The sequence below is a fragment of the Chiloscyllium punctatum genome, chromosome 22 (genome assembly GCF_047496795.1).
Source record: "Chiloscyllium punctatum isolate Juve2018m chromosome 22, sChiPun1.3, whole genome shotgun sequence".
NCBI lineage: Eukaryota > Metazoa > Chordata > Chondrichthyes > Orectolobiformes > Hemiscylliidae > Chiloscyllium > Chiloscyllium punctatum.
Genome location: NC_092760.1, coordinates 74,814,246 through 74,833,729, shown reverse-complemented (window position 1 = coordinate 74,833,729; position 19,484 = coordinate 74,814,246). Strand labels below are relative to the sequence as shown.

The following is a 19,484-nucleotide window of genomic DNA, read 5'->3' as shown; positions in this document are numbered from 1 at the left end:
AATTCCAAGCAAACAGTCTTAATAATTTACCTTAATGTGCCTCCAGATGGGACAGTATGGGCAGTGGATACAGCACTGCATAATTTTCTAAACACATACCTTTTGGATAGTAACCCTAAATTAATCACTATTGTCATGCCTCATCTGGTTCCTTCAGAATTTCATCCTCTGTTGTGTGAGCATCCATTTCCACTGTCCATTATCTAAATATTCTGCTTATCCTAGTGAGCTCATTAATGTGCATAGGACCTGCCAAAGGTTTTCACTCAGGTTCAGCAGCATTAGTCACACTGTTCAGGCTTTTCATTACCTGCCTTGCTTTTGCAGAACCTACCCTGTGCTACCCTTTGTCTGCTGGCATGGTAGCACGACCCAGGAGCAAAACAATAAAACACCCATGTAATCTTGCATGTGTTCCATGAAAAGAATTTTCTCCAAAAACCGATTAAATTGGCAAAGTGTTGATTGTTTCAGTTTGTCTACTGCTTTACTGTACAACGGATAAGACATTCAGAATGCTTAAGCTTGATGAATTTAACCGATTACATTCAGTTCAAATTCTGTGCTTGCCTATTTTGTTCGGAAGTCTTACTAAATATTAAAACATCAGTGGAAAAAAATTCCCTTTCAAGCCTCTGTTCAAAATATATGTTCATATCGTTTATATTGAAGATTTTCTGTGTCAAGAAATGGTGCAGGAATGGTGCAATGTTTGATAAATGGAGTTTAAAGATCAGACAGGCAACAAAAAAGTTACCAGAGGAAAGCAGGGCAGAGTACCTTGACCCACCCCATACCCCACCCCCATCACTATCCAGGCTCTCTGTCCTACTCAATTAATTTGTGCCCATTATCAGATACCATTGCTCACCCAAACATGATACTGTGGCAATCGCACATTGAACTGTAGTGTAACCTCATTTGGTACAATAAAAATAAATGCATTTAAGTTACATTTTTCACATTCAGGACTTCACATTTTGGTACTGGCTAACCAAAGGAAGCAGTTAATTTGCACTCTTTAAGGTCCCACAAATAGTCATGAAAAATAAGTATTGGCACATTCCAAGAACATGCTTCCTCTTCTTCAAATGGTGCCATGGGATCATTTACATTCATCCAAGATTGAATATCTCACTTGGAAAATGGCACCTCTAATATTGCAGCATGCCCGTGGCATTGATGTGTCAGCCTAGGTGACATTTTCAAATCTTGGCTTTGAACACAAAGTCTTCTGATTCAGAGGTGAGAGTTCCACCAGGCCTGTGACTGACACGGACTGATTTGAAATCTAGTACACGCTCCATTCACTCAAACTTTAGGATTTTGAATGCAAAAACATTCTATCAGCACAGTGTATCTTGACTATAACACAAAATGGTTATTGAATCTGTTATTATCTTCATCCATGGCTTGTTCCAGCAAAACAATCACCTTGCAGTGAGTTGAAAGAGAGAAAATAGAACATCCTTGATCCGTTACGAACTAAGCTTTCTTGACCATTCTGGTGCCATTGTGAGTCACTGTCAACAAGGCCATGGATGAGTGAGATATGATGCAAACCATGGCGTAGAATAAGTGAACATTAAGGAGAGTAAAATACCAACAAGGCCAACATGGGATTCATTTTGTACGATGCGAATTTAGATATGACAGTTTCATCAGGGATGGAGCAGCAAGGTAAATGATGGTAGAGGTGAAAGTAGCAATGCTGCAAATGTGGCATTGGGCACTCAGCTCAGTTCTGTCAGGACTTACTGGGTGTAAACAATCTAGCACAGCCTGCGATAGTAATTGGGGAATAAATTAGCATCAGTAGTCAGGAATCAGTAACAATAACCAAAATTGTTGGAGAAACTCAGCAGGTCTGACAGCATCTATGAAGAGAAAACAATGTTAACATTTCAGAACTTTAGCACCTCATCTTCTGTTTGGGAACTCTGCAATCTTCTGGACTCACTATTGAGTTCAACAGTTTTAGACTTGAGTACCTTCTCCCATGTCCTTACCCTAACCCCACACACCAGGCCTGGTCGTCACATGGGCTGCAACTACACACAACCCATTGTTAGCTTCTAATAATCTCCATTAGCAACTCTTCATTCTTCCAGGCTGACCTTGACCCAGTCCTTTGTCCAGCTGTGCTTCTCTTTCCTTAGGCTCTACCTCCACCTCACATTTACTCCTCTCACCTTCCCAACCTCATCTTCTGCATAACTACCAACCTTTTCTCAACTACAATTAGTTCTGAAAAAAACAGTCATTGGATCTGAAATGTTAACTTTTTCTTCTTCCCACAGATGCTGAAAAACCTGTGGCATTTTTCCAGCAATTTCCTTTTTGTTTCTGATTTCCAGCATCCACAGTTCTTTGTTTAGTGAGGAAATGGTGTTGGGCTGAAGATAATAAACAGATTGGTCAAATGGGAAGATCGGTGACAGAAGGAATTTAACCCTGATAATGTGAGGTAATGCACTTTGAAAGAAGTAACAAGACAATGGAATGCTCAATGAATGGTAGGACACTAAAAAGCTTAGAGGAACAGAGTGATCTTGGGGTACTTGTACACAAATCCCTGAAGGTGAAAGGGCAGGTTATTTGGATAGTTAAGAAGGCATAGAGGTCTCTTACCTTTATTAGTTGAAGCATAGATTAGGATCTAAGAGCAGAGAAGTCATGTTGGAACTGTACAGTTATGGTCAAACCACAGCTGGAGTACTGTGTGCAGTTCTGGTCTCCGCGCTGCAGGAAGGATGTGATTAAACCGGAGAGGGTATGGAGAAAATTCACCAGGATGTTATCAGGGATGGAGCATCTTAGCTACAAAGAGAAGCTGGATAAGAACAAAGAACTGTACAGCACAGGAACAGGCCCTTCCATCCACCAAGATTGTGCTGGCATATGACTCCTTTCTAAACTGAAAATTTTGCCTCTCGGCAGTCCATATCCTTCAATTTCCTGTCTATACATGTATCTGTTAAGATGCCTGTTAAACCTTCCCATTGTATCTCTTCTACCACCTCCTCTGACAGTGTATTCCAGGCACTTACCAGCCTCTGTGTAAAAAAAACACTTACCCCTCACATCTCCTTTGAATTTTGTCCCTTTTACATCAAACTTATGTTTCGAGATTTTGATGTTTCAATCCTGGAAAAAGCTTTGACTATCCATTCTGTCCACGCCTTTCATAATGTTGTAAACTTCTGTCAGGTCGCCCCTCAGCTTCTTTTGTTCAAGTGAATAAAACAAGAGTCAGAATTCATATGATGCCAGGTTGTTGTCCAACTGTTTTATTTGAAATCACAAGCTTTTGGAGCACTGCCCCTTTGTCAGGTGAAGTCATCAAGTCCAATCTCTCCTCACAGCTAAGACCCTCCAAACCAGGCAATGTCCTGGTGAACATTTTCTGTACCCTCTACAAAGCCTCCACATCCTTCTGGTCGTGTGATGACCCAAAACTGTACACAATATTCCAAATGAGGCCTCATGCAAGTTCTGTACAGCTGCAACATGCTTGGCTTGTTTTCTTTACAGCAGAGAAAGTTGAGGGGGTCTTTTTGCAGGAGTGTAAGATTGAGAGGCATGGACAGGGTGCCTAGCAAGCTGTTGTTCTCTTTAGATGAAGGGTCAGTAAAAAGGACGCATGTTTTTAATTGAAAGGCTAGAGGTTTGGAGGGGACTTGAGGAAAACAGTTTTCACCTGAGGGTGTTGTGGGTCTGGAATGCACTGCCTAAGAGGTGTAGTTGAGATAAGTAATCTCACAAACTGTGAAATGTGCTTGGATATACACTTGAAGTGTCATAACATTTCGAGGCAATTGACCTAGTGCCAGAAAGTGTGACGAGGGTAGATTTAGTGAATTTTTCACGATACAAACTCAATGGGATGAAGGACGTCTTCTGTTCTCTATGGTTCCATGATAAACATTGAATCTCATTTGAAACATACCAGGCTGTAATTTCCAGCTAGCATCTCAGATTTGGTTTACTTAAATGTCAAGTTTATAAGAGAGTGCCATGCATTTCTTAATGTAAATGACCTGTGTATTTAGTTCATCTGTAGAGAATGAATGATAAAGGGTCATGACATTGTTGAATATCACAGCTTACAGCTTTCTCTTTGATTGCCATATTGGAGATCTATCTTCCCACTTTTTAGATTAGATTAGATTACTTACAAGTCCACACCGACCCTCCGAAGAGCAACCCACCCAGACCCATTCCCTTATATTTATCCCTTCACCTAACACTACAGGCAATTTAGCATGGCCAATTCACCTAACCTGCACATCTTTCTGACTGCGGGAGGAAACCGGAGCACCCCGAGGAAATCCACGCAGACACGGGGAGAATGTGCAAACTCCACACCGACAGTTGCCCGAGGCGGGAATTGAACCAGGGTCTCTGGCACTGTGAGGCAGCAGTGCTAACCACTGTGCCACAGTGCCGCCCCCTTTGTTCAATGTTTGATTTTGAGTGGTGCCCCTCAATAGACAATACCAATTGTTTATCTCCATGGGAAAGAGATGCCTAAAGTCTTTCATAGGCTATGGATAATTGCCTAATTGCCAATTTTGAATCTCTAAATTGAGCTGAAGGAAGAGATGAATGAATGGGATTAGGAAGTGTACATTTGGAAGTGGAATGCTGGTATTTTCCTTTACATTGAATTAAATAGCGCCATGATATTTTGAGTGGAGAACTAAATCAACATGGTAGATTAAAACAATTGTTTGTATCACTGAATTTCCCAAATACAAGGACATTGTTAAAGACCACACAGGGTTCGCCACAAAATACATATTGGTGATTGAAGCAGCACAGTTGTAGCATCACAAGATAAGCAATCCAGAGGCATGAACCAATGAATGGAGGACATGAATACAAATTCCACCATGTTAACCAGGGTATTTAACTGCAAGGATATACAAGTGCAATTCTGAGCCTGAGTTAAGTGGTGAAAAAATAATATGATGGGGAAACCCAGTTGATCAGGTCCTCACTAAAGAACTTGTCTTTCCATCTGTCTGGCAATATTGGTAGTAATGATCAGCATAGAGTTCAACTCTGAAGAAGGGTCACTGGACGCGAAACATGAACTCTGCTTTCTCTCCTTAGATGCTGCCAGATCTGCTGATTTTTTCCAGTAATTTCTGCTTTTGTATCAGTGTAGAGTTGGTGTGGATAGCAACTCGTATTCTCACACTGAGAATGATTGCCATTGTGTTGTTTGACACTGCCACAGAGCTGAATGGGCTAAAATCAGAACTGCGTAACACTGGCTGTCAATGCAGTACATTATGCGAAAGTGACGACTGCAGATGCTGGCGATCAGAGTCAAGATTAGAGTGGTGCTGGAAAAGCACAGCAAGTCAGGCAAGCATCAGAGGAGCAGGAAAATCGATGTTTCGGGCAAAAGCCCTTCATCATGAATGAGGCCTCAAGTACATTAGGTCATCAGTAGCCACAGAATTGTATTCCATGACAACCCATAGCCTCATGAACTGGAATATCCATCATATACCATAAGGTTGATGGGTCATTACTGGAAAAGCAGGACCATCATCATAGACAGGAAAAATGTAAAGTTTTAAAGACCATGGTATTCATAACATGTCGTGTTAGAATAATAACCACTCCATTATCAGGAAAGTGATGGAAGATGTCATCAACGGTGCTTTCAAGCAGCACCTGCTCAGCAATAACTTGCTCAGTGACACCCAGTTTGGGTTAGACCACGCCAACTCAGCCCCTGACCTCATTTCAACCTTGGTTCAAACATGGACAAAAGAGCTGAGTTCCAGAGGTAAGGTGAGAGTGACAGCCCTTGACATCAAGGTTGCATTCGACCAAGTGTGGCATCAAGAAATCTGAGGAAAACTGTAATCAATGGGTATCAATGGCAAATTGTCTGGTGGCTAGAGTCATACTTGACACATAGGATAATGGTCATGATTGCTGGAGGTCGGTCATCTCAGTTCCTGACATCTCTACAGGAGTTCCTCAGAGTAGGCCAAACCATCTTCAGCTGCTTCATCAATGACCTTCCTTCCAACATAAGGTCAGAAGTCGGAAAGTTTGGCAGTGGTTGCACCAATGTTCATCATCATTTGCAACTCTTCACATACTGAAGCAGTCCATGTGCAAATGCAACATGATCTAGACAATACTTAAGTTTGGCAGTATTCAAGGGGCAGGATGAAGGGCTTATGCCGAAACATCGATCCTCCTGCTCCTCAGATGCTGCCTGATCTGCTGTGCTTTTCCAGCAACACCCTCTCAACTCTGAACTCCAGCATCTGCGGTCTTCACTTTCTCCGAATATTCAGGTTTGGGCTGACAAGTGGCAAATGACATTCACTAATGCCAGGCTATGACCATCACCAATGAGAGACAATCTAACCATCACCCCATGACATTCAATAATATCGCCATCACTGAATCCCCTGCCATCAATATCCCGGGAGTTACCCTTGACCAGAAACTCAATTGCATTTGTTATATAAACACGGTGTCTACAAGAGCTGGTCAGAGGCTAGGAACATTGCAGCGAGTAATTCACCTCCTGACTCTCCAGTACTGGTCCACCTTCTACAAGGCACAAGTTAGGAGTGTTATGAAATACTTCCCACTTGCCTGGATGGGTGCAACTCCAATAACACTCAAGAAACTTGGTACCATCCAGGACAATGCAGCCCACTTGATTGGCACCACCTTTACAAGCATCCGCTCCCTCTTCGACCAATGCTCAGTAATGGCAGTGTGTACTATCCACATCATGGAATACAAAAATTCCCCAAATATCCTTAGTCATCTTCCAAATCCACAGCCAGTTCCATTTAGAAGGACAAGGGCAGCAGATGCATAGCAGTCCGATCACCTTCAAGTTCACTTCCAAGGCACTCACCATCCTGACTTGGCAATATATCACCGTTCCTTCACAGTTGCTGAGTGAAAATCCTGGAACTCCCTCTCTAAGGGCATTGTGGATCAACCCACAGCAGGTGGACTGCAGTGATTCAAGAAGGCAGCTCACTACCACCTTCTCAAGGGGAACTAGGAATAGGTAATAAATGCTGGCCAGCCAGCAACACCCACATTCCACAAATGAATTAAATAAAATGTGGTTCCACATCAATATGTCACTGCTAACACAAATTTCCTTGCAGTCACCATGATTCATTCATTTCCAGATAATCCTGTGTTCTTGAATTATTTGCAGAAGTTTTGCCTCACTATAAAATTTGGATTCTTGCCGAAATGTTTATTTTATTTTCTACCATTTTATATTGCACATTGTACTGCATTTTTAAAATCTAAAAAATGAAGAACAGTTTAATCAGTTTTATTGACGACAGCATGATGTCATTTGGGAATTATTCCTTTTGCCTTACATATTCTTGAATATACCTATTTCTCTCCACTGTAACAGATAATCAATTGTGACAGATTGGAAAAAGACCTTTTTTTTTCTCTTTTGAACATACTCCTCGTGTGAAAACAGGAAATTTGAATTTTTGTGCCCTCCATTGGCCATTCAGGGTGAAGAGAACCTTGTTAGTTTTTTGAACTTGATTGTCAACCTCACCTGTGTCGAAATAGAGAGCATTGTTGTGGCCCCCAGCTATTCGCACAATGTCTTTTCTTTCATCCACCAAAGTGACAAAATAAATCTACATTGCCCCTCTTAGCTGTCGCAAAACCTTTTAGAAACCTGCTGTAGCATTTGATTGTCTGCCTCTTGATCTGTAAATTGGTGAAAATATGCCTCTTGCTCTGGCGAATTGCCTGACTCAAACAAGGGGATATTCACAAAGTGGAGCTTGTCCATGTTTTTCTTTTGTTCTATTCATGAAAATGATGTGAATAGGAGTGAACAGTATGAAACAATCAATATAAAGCTCCAAATCTGACCATAGGGAAGGACAGCAGGGAAGCAGCTTAAATTGGTTAGGGCTACAGTGTGCTCCTCAGACACTCATGTAGTTATGAGAAAGTGTGGACTGCAGATGCTAGAGATCAGAGTCGAGAGTGTGGTGCTGGAAAAACACAGCAGGTTAGGCAGCATCTGAGGAGCAGGAGAGTCGATGTTTTGGACAAAAGCCCTTCATCAGGCTTCACCATTCCTGATGAAGGGCTTTTGCTTAAAACGTCGATTCTCCTGCTCCTTGAATGCTGCCTGAACTGCTGTGGTTTTCCAGCACCACACTCTCAACCCATGTAGTTAAGTGTTGTTACTGCAATGCTCATTCTGTTTCAAATATCTCATTTGGTTTTAGATGTTATCTCAGCCATGAGGTATTTACCATTTAATCCCTTTGACTTTTCTTATGGGAGCTCCTTGGGTCATTCTGGTATCCCACCACAAGAACTTGGACTAGCTCTCTGATGCTGAACTAAAGGAACTGAATTCTTTTGTGCCAGATATAACTCGAACCAGCAGAGAGATTTGCCCTGATTTGTACTAATTCTAATTTTACTCGGTCTCCATGAGAATGCACTTGGCCAACTGTGGCCTTATGTCAAGGCCACTCATTCTCACAACACCACTGGGAGAATTGAGAAGTAGTTTGAATAGCTGTTGTTCACAGAATGCTTGCTGAGAATTGTGGCTATGTTTTAGGACTCCTTGCAAGTATTATAAATGTTTTTACACTGGCCAATTGAGGGAGTCTTCCTTTGGTTCTGAATTTTGTCCTTGGAAATCATTCAATTTGTACATAGTTACTGAGCTGAGATCTGAAGGCTGCACAATGGATTTTTTTTGTTAAAAAGTACCACTTCACATGATTTATAACCTGGTGGAGGCAGAGCCACTGGACGCTGTAAGAGAAGTCAGATTGATATGGTAGCTGCAAAGGATAGGCAGATCATTCCAGCACTGCCAGGAGCCAAAGATCTGCTGAGGCTCTCTGTTTCTGGGGTATGGTACTTTAGTCATGAAACTTTGGATGATCTGTGATTTTTGCTCTTGCCAAAAGCCTACAGCACAGACGTCTGTCATAATGGCACAGAAAGTGACCAGAGCTCGGAGAATTTACGCTAGCAGCAGATTCCTAATAGACACAGAAGACTTTTCTCGTAAACCAGTTAGCTGTGTCTTTTTCTGTATGTGAAGTCATCAATGTCCCGTTTGCCAGAGCAGCTGAGTTTGTGTAATTTGTAAATGCTCCAATATAAATGTCTGAATGAGCCATCACATTTTTTTCCTTAAATTCTTGGGTTTCAAGGATTGTAGTGTGTGACATTGTGTACTTTCATATTTATGGCATAGCAAAGGCTTCCATATCCAAAATTTGTAGCTCATTTGTAGTGACAGGAACAGATTTTTGCAAATAAATTTACAACATGCTGGAAGCTGAAATGTCCCTTTCACAGTTATTGAGTCCAATCTGAATTTCGATATCAGTGATTGTTGCTGGATGATCAGGGTAGCTGATACTTCTTTGGCTCATAATACCTCTTCTCAAGGCTACTGATGCTGCAGGAAGTTCACCATATGTGTAAGGGAGGGTGACGATAAAGCAATGCAAATCATTGAAGATCAGGTAGAGTGGGGTTAGTGGGTGTGAATGGGGGTGAGTGACTTTACTAGGCCAGAGGCCCCATAGACAAATTGAGGTATCATGCTATATATTTTATAATCAGTAAAAAAAAGATAATGGATGTCGAAAAGTGCCCATAGGTCTTTCGGTGACAATGCAAATATCCTTCTCTTTGGATCATCATTCCACTACTTTTTGGCCAGAGGCAGACCTGTTAACAAACTCACTCTAGTTCATTACAGTCCACCTGCCATCTAAATCTTCTTGTTTCCTTATGCTCTGTGTTTCACCACGTATCTGTCCTTCACTGTTTCACATATACGACGTTTGGCTGCTGTGTAGAAAGGCGAGGGTGAGTGAGGCGATGGGTGAGCATTTTATTTGATGTGGAGAGACGACAGTCTTGAATGTCAAGAATAATATCTTGTTCTGTTAGAGCTTGTATGTATTGAAGAGAAAAGGCCAGCACAATTAGTTTTATTTTGTCACACTGGAGAGATTGAAAAAAAGTTCAACGTTAAATAAATGAAACACTTTGAAGGCAACGAAACTCTTATACCTACCTTTTATTTCCAGGCCAGAGTAGGAGCCAGTTCTGGCCTTTGCTTCCTTCCCTTCTTGTGGCAAATGCCAGATGTGGGCACATCTTCCTACATGGATGTGACCTTTTTTTTGCACAGTGTGTTGCCTTCACAATGACAATTGAGTGATAATTGGCTGGTGTTATTTTCAGCAGCCTTCAGGTAAAATGGATGATAACAATGGATATAAGGGAACCAGGAGCTAGCTTGCTGGTTATCGCAAGCATTTCCAAATGACATAATCATACAAATTCCAAGTGTCTTTATTTTCAAGATAAGGTATGTGGTGGTACGGTGTGTGATGGGAAACCAGAAATTATTTATTTTTTGTGAATCTGGATACCCCAAAATGTCTCAAACCCAATCAATTACATACATTGTGTAGCCATTGTGCTGATGCAGGGGATTTGCCATGACAATGTTACATAAATGGCTCGGCAATGTATTTAACTGATGTTGGTCATGATGTATATGTTGTTGGATAAGGCACCAGTAGATCTGCATTGCTATTCTTCAAATCGCTTTATGGGACTTCTTTGTGTCTACTTGTGAGGACCATTAGGGCTTCAGTTTAATATGTAACCTGAAAAATGTTAATCTCTGACCATGCAGCATTCTTCCATGTGTCACTAAGAATCAGTGCAGGTTATAGGTACAAGCCACTGAAGCAGAACTCTTCTGTCAGTGATCACGTATAAAATCTAAAAGAGCAATGTTTAACTACCGACCTTGAGGAATACTCATGGATCATTGAAACTCTTTTATTGGAAAAGATGTTTCCTCTGACTGAGACATATCTAAAACCTGGGGACAATGTCTCAATAAGGGGCAGAACTTGAATATATTAAAGACAAAGGTCATTAGATTGCTAGGTGCTGACGACATCAAGGGATATGGGGATAGAGTAGAATAAAGGTGTTATGGTAGATGAGCTATGATCTTGAATGCAGAACTAAGCTTAAAGGGCTGAATGATCTACTATGTTTCCATCCCTTCGTCTTCACTTCACTCTGGTAAACTAGTGAGTCCATTATTGTTCTAATAAGGAAAGATGGCCTTTACGAATGTGGAAGCCATAGTTCTAGCTAGGAACTTGCACGTAGCACATGCTTTGTCTCTTTCTTGGATTTCCAATAATTGCAATATTCATTTTCCGTATTCGTACCAACAGCAGGAAGTCCAGATCTGCCTAAAACAAACACCAGAAGCTTGTCTTTTTCCTCCTTTTAACTCAAGCCATTAAGTGCCACATCTGAGAGGTCCTTTGGCTGTTCAACCAAACAGAACTCTTTAAAGTTGGAATTTCCAACCTTACTTTGTCCCCTTCACTGCATGTTTGGGGTTATTTCAGTGTACCTGACACCTACTGGCAGAACCTCCGGCCTATTCTTGCTCAGCCTCAACTGGCATCTTGCACCCATGGACCCTGATCTCATCAATTTCTGACTGAACTAATGATACTAATGATATTGCATTCAAGTATGAAGAAAACCAGTTTTGGTAAAATCTAAAATGTACAGTTAGCATTTTGTGTGAGACTCATTAACTGTCATTGTACAAAATGGATGTTGATGGCTTGAGAAGTAATTTATAAGTCAATTGACCTCTTGAGCTGCAGTATTAGTATGTTACTAACACTGGCAGAAAGAATTATTGATATATGTATGTATTAAGAGGATTTGAGCATTGGACTGAAACTATCTCTGTTTGCAATGTTGTTGGAATATTCACATTTCCAGGATTCTGTTGGCAAAAATAAACTGGAATGAAAATGACACAAAAAGGAATTTCATTTTTAATTTGCTGTCCTCAGTCACTTATCCAGATCAAGTTTCTCCTGCTTTCTTTCTTACTTATTCTCTGAATAAAGATGCAACAGAAAATGCCTAACTGACAATGAGTGTCGAGAAGTCACTTGTAATAATCGTTCCTTGCATGATTGCATAAATTCTAGTGCAACCAGGACATTAGTCAGCACTCTGAATGAAGGACCCAGATTATTCACACCTCCTCCCCAAAACCAGTTCACATTGACAACAATTCTGTTCTCTTATCCAATGACAGTTAAAAAAGCTTTTACAGGAAATAAAATCCTTGACCATGCATGTCTTTTCAACGATACATAGTGTATCTACCCACACTGACTTAAACACAGAAGCATTTAGAACACATGCATGTATCTGTTTTGATCTAAAATTAATTGATTTTATGCATCCTTTCTCCACTACACTTCAGATACAAAGATGCAACGGAGAGATGGAACTGAGATTGAAAATCCGCTGTGGTTTCATTAATTGGTGGAGCAGACTTGAAAAGTCAAATGGCCTCCTCTTTTCCTATATTAGAAATCTGACCAGCAAAGGCAAACCTTGTCATAAATTAGATTATTTGGTACATGATAAAAGTAATGGGAAAGTAGCAACATTGAAGTGATAAAGAAGTGAGTTTGTGGGAAAATATAGAGAAAGAGCCTTTAATGTGTATCAGCATCTCTGTAAATTGCTTAACTTTCACAGCATGAAATTCACATCATTTAGGGCTAATGTGGGAGTTGTTTGAAAGCAAACTGCTTTTTTAACATATTCATAGCTGTATGCATATTTAAACAGATCTACCTAAATCAAGAAAAAGTTATACATAGGTGCTATATTTGTAACCTTACCCAATAAACTGTGAATAGATTGACTTTATTAATTTAGCAAGTGATTATTTCTTCTTTTATTTATGTTGTTCGATAGTGAATTGAACATTATTTGTTCCAAATTGCATTGTGGGAGGGAGCTCCTTAAAACGATTAACTTTCCAGTAATGCTTTATCAGCTTATGGAACCTGTGAGAATTATGGAACAAAATTCGGCAGCCTCCATAAATGGATGGCAGAGGATTGGGGGAATCACAACTGAGAGATTAATCATTATATTTTTTCCTCGTGATGTAAGCAACATTTAATCTTCACACCAGCTGCTCATTTAACTGATTTCTGTATGCAGCCCGAGGAACAAGTCACTGCTGTTTGGCTCTTTTAAAAAATATTTTCATGGGATGATGGTGTCGCTGGCTAGGCCAACCTTTATTGCCCATCCCAGAGGGCAGTTAAGAGTCAACCACATTGCTGTGAGTCTGAAGTCTCACGTACTTAAAAATGTGTTGCTGGAAAAGCGCAGCAGGTCAGGCAGCATCAAAGGCGTAGGAGAATCGATGTTTCCGGCATAAGCCCTTCTTCAGGAAGAAGAGCTTATGCCCGAAACGTCAATTCTCCTACTCCTTTGATGCTGCCTGACCTGCTGTGCTTTTCCAGCAACACATTTTTAAACTCTGATCTCCAGCATCTGCAGTCCTCACTTTCATCTTTCTGAAGTCTCATCTAGTCCAACTCAGGTAGGGATGATAGTTTCCATCACTAAAGGGCATTGGCGGACCAGATGAGATTTTCCTGACAATCAGCAATGGTGTTATGGTCATCATTAGACTCTCAAATTTTGTGGAATTCAAATTTCACCATCTGCCATGGCAGGATTTGAATCCCGGTCCCCAGAACATTACCTGGGTTTCTGGATTAACAATCCAGCGATAATTCAACTAGTCCGAGAGCTTCCCTTGGCTGTATACAACCAGAATGTTGAATGCAAAACAAGACTCGGGGTACACCATTCAGCCCCTCGAACCCTGCTCTGTCATGCAATATAATCACAGCTGATCTGTTTGTGGTTTAGATCCCAAGTTTCCCTGTACAACCTTTGATTCCTCTACTTAATAAAATCTATCCACTTGTCATAAAAATAGTCAATGACTCTGCTTCCACTGTCTTCTGAGGCAGAGTTCCAAAGTTAAAAAACCTCCAAAGTAAAGATACTTTTCCTCATCTCTGTCCTGAAAAAATCCTACTTTTAAATCAGTGGTCCCTGGTCAAGACTAATCCACAAGAGAAGACATCCATTTCATGTTCACCTTGTCAACAGCATTATATACGGCAACTAAGTTTCCCCTCCCTCTTTTAAACTCCAGTGGAAGCAATTCAAATTTGCCCAAGATTTTGTCAGTAAGAAAATCCATTCTTTTCATGTATCAATCTAGTAAACCTCCTCTGAACCACTTCCAATTAATTTATATCCTTCCTTAAATTAGGAGACTGTGATGTCCCCAATGCCCTGTAACACTGAAACATTACACTTTTTTTGTTCAATTCCTCTGCTAATAAAGTGTAGCAACCCATTAGCTGCCCTTATTGTATCCTGTACCAACAAACTAGCTTTTTGTGACTCAAATACCAGAATACCTAAATCCTTCTGTGTTTCAGAATTCTACAGTCCTTTTGTGTTTCATTAATTACCTACTTTTTAAATTTTTCCTTCAAAGTGAACAATGACACATTTTCCCACATTATTCACCATTAGCCGGATTATCACCCACTTGTTCAACCTATCTCTATCTGTCTGCAACTTACATATGGTTTTTCACAGTAAACATTATCTACTAATTTAACTGACATATCTTTGCTCCCTTCAGCTAAATCATACAACTTTTTAAAAAATGGATACCCTAGTACAGACCCTGTGAGATTCCAATCATCAATTTTTTTTTCTAGTTAGACACATGTATATGCTCTGTTTTCCACCAGCTAGTCAATCTTCAATCCATGCTAATAAGTTATCCATCTGCACCATGAGCTTTGTGTGTGAGAAGCTCATCTGAATTTCCTTAAGCCAGATTGTACCACCTGGGAAGTGGACTTGCAAAAGCAATGAACATTCCACAATATTGTGGAGCACATGGTCCAACTTTCTCTGATGCAGCACTTGCAGATTTGGAGCAGGAGCTGAACATGTGGGAAGAGGTCCTTGAACCCTGGAGGATATCCAAGTAAGCTTTATGGAAACATTGGCACTGAGCTGTTATCTTCCAATGAAAACAATGAAACCCTTGGATTCATGGCAAGAACAGATTTAATGGTCTCACATGAATTAATGAGGTCAGTGAAATCACCTTCACTCATCATATTTGACCAATTGAATCATTAGTCTCACACAATGCTCTATTCACCTAACATTAGCTCTATCAACCACCAATCACACTTCGTATTCAAAACAGTACCTCAGTTTCAAACAGTTAGCACTGCTTCAAGCCTCAAAGCCACATCTCACAGCTTCATCACCTTGCAAGCTATTCCACTATGGCAGCTAAACCACCACACCAGCACACTTTTCTTTCCCTTCTGGGACAACATGTAGAAGCACACTAGCAATGTGGAGGCAGGTCTGGCAGTCCACACCTCCACCAAAGGAAGAGATGGTGCTCAACATTATGGCTGTGGCAATGACAGAGATCATGTACAGTGGCAAGGCGAAAATATTTAAAAATGATAGTATCCAAATACCCAATCTTCTCACTCACTGATCAGCTTCATCAGGATTGTTGGTTTGAAGCATGTCCTTCTTAATTTCCCTCCGTCCTATCTTCAAATTTTATCCTTGCCTTTCTCCTTTCTGATCCCCCAAAAAGTATAATCCAAGCAATCAGGCGATGGTGCAAGTGCAGTTAGCGTTAGAGAAGAAGAAGCTGAAGACGGATAAAAACATCATCACTTGTTCTAATGCCATCTCAGGTACTGACCCTCTGTGTCTGATGCCAGCTCAGGTACTGACCCTCTGTGACTGATGCCAGCTCAGGTTATGACCCTCTGTGACTGATGCCAGCTTAGGTGCTGACCCTCTGTGTCTGATGCCAGCTCAGGTGCTGACCCTCTGTGATTGATGCCAGCTCAGATACTGACTGTGTATTTTACAAAGCAGCTTAAGAGCCAGGAATTGCATGAGATGGGACATGAGCAGCCAGGTTTATGTGAAATAATGGCACAGTGCCAGCGTGCAAGCAGGCAAGGTCTCCTAGGTATTCTACAGTGTAGGATTTTGCTGAGGATATCAATAGGATGGCACACAGACTGACCAGCATACCCATTAGAAAAGTTAGATACGTAGGCCTGTTAGAATGCCTAGAGATAATAGTGCAGGAAGCATGCAGAACACCCACATCAACCTTGCACAGAGCAGAGCTGAAGACTTATCCTGTCAAGATTGGAAGTAGTGGCAAACTGCATGAGAATACTTGTAGATCCAGCTATGCTGTTGTGACTGATGGGTGGACTCTCAACTTCCCGTGTATTACAAACTGATGCTGGAAAATGTCTGATGCAGTGGGAACTCAAACTGCAGCCATTCAAGCAGAGCTTGTTTCTACGCAAGCGCAACTCACTGCCAAGCACACTCAGACTGCAGCCATCTTGACTGGAAACATTGGCGTTTGATTATAAGGCTTGCAGCTAACCAATAACCTGTGCTCCAGAATAGTACCAGGTGCTACTGCAGGGCAGTGGTCGTGGCTCCATAAAGCTGGTTCACCACCCACAATAAAAGCACAAGTAAAATTTTTGATAGAATACTGACTTGAATGCTATTCCAGCAACACTCAAAAAGGTTGCTGCCATCCAGCATAAAGTAGCCAGGTTGATTGATACCCCATCCAACACCCGCAACTTTTACTCCCTTGCATTGTAGCAGCAGTGTATACTTAACTCAAGATACATTGCAACAACTCACCAACTCTCCAGTTATGGGCTCCTTTGCTATTGCTAAGTAAAAGCTCCCTTCCCTAGAGCACCATAGAAGTACAAAGTACTACAATAATTCAATATGGTGGTTTACTTTCAGCATGTCAAGAGCAATTAGGCAAAGCTAACAAACAAGAAAGAAATTTTAAAACTGTACAAAAGGCCAGTTCAGAAGTAGTCATATGGCATTACTACATTGGAAAGAGAGAGTAAGTGTCATGATTCACAATGAGTAGTGCACTAAAAATCAAGCCATACTAGTCCCAAAGTTGTCTTGAATGTGAAAAGCCTTGAATGATCTAAAGTCCCCAGTTCACCTAACTGGTGAATTCAGGTTTAAAGAAATCAGCCACCATGTTTCTACACTAAACAAGAGAACAGCAATTTATTGTAAGTAGATTGTGTTTAACCAACGTCGGAAGAGAAACACAAATAACTAACTTTGAACTCTCTACAACTTAATTGTTTTCCCATTTAAAAAAATATCCCTGATACACATAAAGCAGGTACATAAGCTAAGTGACAAAATAGAACAGGTGAGGGAGGATCAAACATCATAGTCAGTGAAGCACAGTTTTGGCATCAGACATTGGTGAAATGTTTCCCTCTTCAATTCCTTCCCCTTGCCTTTTGAAGCAAACACATCGACTCTCACCCTTTCATTTACCGGTTGAGGATTCATCCTTCAGTGTTTCTGAAGGTGGTTTTCCCTTTTCCTTTCAAGAAGAGAAGATCAGAGTAGGTATCTGCTGGTAACTTCCTTTTACTTCTCCGCTCAGAGAAGTCAGAGAGATGCTTTCTTCTTCACAGGCTGGATGTTGAAGTTCCATTGTTCAAACTGTAGTCACTTGCCCTGGACCCAATTTGGGAGTTATTGCAATGCTATATGCTCCTGAATATGCAACTGGTCATAGTTAAAACATCAAAGGTGTGTCACTGGGCAAAATTACATTGAACACACACCCATGTGGCTGAGATGTCTAATATGTCCTTCACTAGTCAAATCAGGTAAAGGTCAAATAGGTTCAGCACACAATCAGCTCTGGTAACCCCGTTTTTTTAAAAAACTGGAAATACTGCCTTTCACGGTTTTTTTGTTCAACGCACGAACATTTTTCATTTTAATCTAATGTAGAAGTATTCCTTATATAAGACTATAGATATATGTAGCGATGTAAGCATACAATCATCCCCCTTTTGTGAAACACCACTGGAGATATACTGGTATGCGTGAAATATATTTCTTCTTACCCTTCAATTACTGTAACATGCTGTAGATGTGCAGAGATGGTATATTTCTCATAGATTGGCAGAGATGTTATATTTGTCATAGATTTAGTCTTCCCTCTGTTTGCGTTATGTTTGGCACACTGTATCATATTACTAATAACGGTTTTCTAATTCATTTGCTTTTTCTCCCCCTTATTCCTGTGATGTGAGACAACACAGTAGCTTTTTACCTTTCCACCCTGTTTGGAAGCTGAATATCAAATGGGTACATTACAAGGGGAAGTTCAGTCAAAGAAAATCACAGTCCCGTGGAATCTGACCAATCCTTTATCCTTTTTCAGTTTATGGAGAACACTTGGGTCTGTGAGCTTCCTTGTCCAAGTTTCTCTCCGCACTCTACCCAGATGAGTCTAATTGCCCACGCAATAAAGAAGACAATGTGCCTCATTGCTAATTCCACATGACATGTGCAAAGAAGAAGGGGTGCAGATGATCTCGAGTTCTGAACATTATTTCTGATGAAATGTCATTGACCTGAAATATGAAATGTTTTTTTCTCTCTAGATGCTGTCTGACCTGTTGAGTATTTCCAGGATTTTCTGTTTTTAATTTATTTTTTCATGCATTTCCAAGCAAACGAGAGTCTCACCTGAAGATCGTTTGCAAATACCTATTCTTCAGATGATATCATAGCCTCAGTAGTTTATAGGAGCATATGTGAAATCCACTAGTTTTGAGGATCAGTGTAATCCATATACTTAACATTGCTGTGAACTCTACTACCTTCCTTTTCTGGTCCAATGTAATTGTTTAGATGGAGAATTGGTGGGATGTAAGTGGACGCGCAAGGTATGGATTGTAAACTTACTATCCTGCATTCAATTACACAATGATTCTACCAATAAGTATTTGCCAGTTCTATTTATGATAGTTATAAGGCCATCTGACACTAATATATAGGTTTCTTTAAACAGATAATCTCAGGACAACTATACCAACTGCAACAAGCTACAATAACAAGTGCTGCTTTAACATATGTCGAAAATACCTGCGCTGATGTACGTCGTCAGGATTCATCCACTGTCCAAGAGTATAGTGATTTCACCAATGGTTGCTTGTAGGGATCTTAGGAATCAGTTGCCAGGAAAACAGAAGGTGAGTAGAAAGCTTGATGGAGCAATTATCATATTAAGTTCGTGAAAGTTCGGGAAGTCTGAAGCCATTGTTTTTGATCAAACCCCCAATCCAAACATCATCCCCTAACTCTAGGCCATCCATCTCCCTGGAAGCAACAGCCTGAGATCAAACCAGTCTTTTGCCATCTTGGTATAATTTTTCAAGCTGAGGTCAGCTTCTGATTTTGTATTTATGTCATTCCTCAGATCACCTTTTTCTGCATTTCTGCGTTTGGCCCCTATCTCTGCTCATCTGCTGCTGAAATATTCCACCATGCCTTCATTACTTCTTGACTTGACTATGCTAACTCCCATTCCTGGCCTGTCTCCCAGATTCCATCCTCTTCGA

At 40.7% G+C, this 19,484-nt stretch overlaps 1 protein-coding gene across 8 annotated transcripts in view; it reads left to right on the top strand.

Annotated features, from left to right (window-relative positions):
• The window catches only part of LOC140493786 (leucine-rich repeat-containing protein 4C-like), a 991,485-nt gene that overhangs the window by 600,645 nt on the left and 371,356 nt on the right, over positions 1–19,484 (top strand). For 7 of the 8 annotated variants that reach the window (XR_011963766.1, XM_072592658.1, XM_072592652.1 and 4 more), the window contains one exon: positions 18,935–19,115. The exons of the other annotated variant lie outside the window; for it this stretch is intronic. The gene's annotated coding sequence lies outside the window, so the exon portion shown is untranslated. The remainder of the gene's footprint in view (positions 1–18,934; positions 19,116–19,484) is intronic. 8 annotated transcript variants of the gene reach the window in all.